This window comes from Lissotriton helveticus, chromosome 2_2 (assembly GCF_964261635.1).
Source record: "Lissotriton helveticus chromosome 2_2, aLisHel1.1, whole genome shotgun sequence".
NCBI lineage: Eukaryota > Metazoa > Chordata > Amphibia > Caudata > Salamandridae > Lissotriton > Lissotriton helveticus.
The window spans coordinates 466,037,531-466,040,184 of NC_136060.1; the positions used below are offsets into that span (position 1 = coordinate 466,037,531).

The 2,654-nt window shown below is 40.0% G+C and overlaps 1 long non-coding RNA gene across 1 annotated transcript; it reads right to left on the reverse strand.

Moving 5' to 3' along the window:
- Positions 1-434: 434 nt before the first annotated feature.
- LOC144821890 (uncharacterized) lies at positions 435-1,898 on the reverse strand. Its single transcript, XR_013608490.1, has 5 exons — positions 1,832-1,898; positions 1,643-1,736; positions 1,404-1,547; positions 1,178-1,293; positions 435-580 (listed from the first exon to the last, which is right to left on the reverse strand). It is a non-coding gene; the product is annotated as an uncharacterized LOC144821890 (long non-coding RNA).
- Positions 1,899-2,654: the final 756 nt, after the last annotated feature.

The window sequence follows — 2,654 nt, forward strand, 5'->3', positions numbered from 1 at the left end:
GAGAGCTATATCATAGGTTTCTCCTGTTAAAGGTGCCAACGTTTCTAAACAGGGCTACCATTTGTTCTGCTCCTGATGATTGCTCAGGAAGGCGGATGGCACCCAGGTGATAAGATCTCATGCTTCATTGTGTCCTTATTTTGGATACTTCTTCTTGGAGTCAGCACCGTTGCTACTGCTGTGAAACTCATCACCTAGCACAAAGGCTTCACCTGAGCTACAATTGTGAATAACAAGGACCCACTGAGTGTGGATCAATTTCCTGGGTCAGGGCAAAAAGTACAATGACAAATAACAATCCCAGGCAAAACAGAATTCAACAAAGCAATGAGGACCAGCGAAAAACAAATACAACTTTACTAGAGAGGGTTTTGTATAAAAACAATCAGAGATTTTAATAATTTTCCTAAACAAGTTGATTAAAAAAAGGGGGATATGTATAGTTTGATAACAGTTTACAATGTAACAAGAATACATGAACTACAATTTGAAAAGGTGTTAAGGGTGAGGTAGTGACGGTTTCTTCAACGCGTTTCGACACAAGGTGTCTTCGTCAGGAAAGTACCATCATAGAGTTAATCTAAAATTAAAATAAACAGTCTTTAAAAAACGAAATTTCAAACTTTTCAGCGTTAATACATTATTAGTTGCTGGTACAAACATTGTCATTGTTCTGAATTATACATTCAACATTGCCGTTATTATGTTTACATTAGGGAGGACCCTGAGGTGGGCCAGAAAGAAAGGTAAAAGATAAAGCATGAGAAGCAAGAAATAGATAACCAAGACATGGATAACCAAAAACTGTGTCCTGCTGATTATTGGATGGTGATATCTTTGATGAACCGACACAATTTCTGACGGCCTCTCTATTGAGCTATAGTCTGATGTTATAGAAGGTGACGAAAAAGCAGAATATCAAAATCGTAGCTTAGGTAGTTGATAATGAGAACCTTCTGATATTTGATCACTATGAGCAAATAGATCCACTTTTGGTGGTACAGATTGATAATGTTATATGTGGCATCCAGGCACTCTATAACCTGTATTCTATAATCTATATACAGATGGTATGTTTAACGCTGCCTTACCATTGCATAGAAAATAACGGGCAGTTTAAAATAATGAAATCAAAGCGAAACATTCAAAGTGTGTATATGTTAGAATGTGGTCTCACCTGAAAAAAATGGAAGTACAGAGCAGCAACATTGGATTCTAATATAGTCTTGAAATGCTTTTGAATATTGAGGAGCGTGTCAAATCGCGACAAATAAGGATTTTTGCACTGAAACGCTGAGATAAAAAAAGACGTGAAGAGTTTAGTTTTCAACATTTAAAGTGAAAGCTTTCATGATAGTTCGACTAAAAATGCAAAATGCAATTGGTAAAACAAGAGCATTTACCTAGCAAGGGACGTGTGGTTCTACAGAGTTGCCAGGTTAATCACATCTTGTAGTTAAAGAAACCACAGGGACACTGACATGTAGCGTTGCGTTACACCAAGTCGTAACCGTGTAACGGTAATGCTCCAAGTCCGTTAATGTTATCTAGTAAGGTGGAGCAATAATGGCGAAATGAATCACGGGTCAACAAGGTAGAACAAACAGCTAAACCAAGATTACATTACTCGGATGGCACATACCTAAAAATGTTAAAACGATAGGTCCCGCTGTCGGAAGGGCTAACCAAACAGTCAAATATGCAGCGCACCGCCCGCCGGTATGTGGAGCATGTATCTATTAGAAAGAGGAATGCCGGCGTGTTAATTACGTATACTTTAGAGGCGCATAAATAGGGCATGAGTGCACCTCCAACATGTATTGTAACCTACCTAAATTAGGCCAGGTTGACCTACGTATCTTGTTTGTTGTGACGGTGTGACGGAGAGCTATTTCAATGTAGATCGCGTTAGCCGCAGTAATGGCAGTATCAGCACGTATCTGTATAGGGTAAAGCGCAACGTGAATTAGCTCTTTATTTCTCCTAATAGAGAAGCTTGCTACTAAGTGGGCATGATACATTTTAAAGCTTGCATACCTTCAAGGGGTGACGATGGCCTCCAGGTAGCTCCTGTTCTCTTTTTAGTGCCGGTCTGTAACAATTTGTTACTTTGTTTCCTACAGGTTTATATAAGCCTGCTCTTAATTGGCTAAGCTAATTGATAGGGATTGGTCGTTGTTTAGCCTTCGTGGTTAAGGAATTTGTGGTTTAGGCAGTAGTTGTTCAATCATACATCCATATATAGATTTCCAGTTCTACCCAGGGGCACTTCAACCTCTGCAGGGGATCTGGCAACTTGCTGTGCAGCCAGTCATTAATGGGAATCAACTGTGTTGCCCAATAGTTGAGTTGTATGTCTGTCTGCGTATAATGATATTCTATCCTCAGGTCCCCTGACCCATTCCATTCCCCTGAGCTAGGCATCCACGTGGAACTACTCTGCCAGGGGTACTATTGTAAGTGAAAATAGTAAGAAAGGTGATCCTTGCCTGGTTTCCCTCTCAATTGGAAAAGGAGCTGATAATATACTGTTAACCATCACCTGTGCCCACAGCTGTGTAGAAAGAGTGGCAACAAGATGCTGAAAGCGGGATGCAAAATTCATTCTAGATAACACCTGATGTCAAATATTCAGCCAAGTACTGAGATCTGGG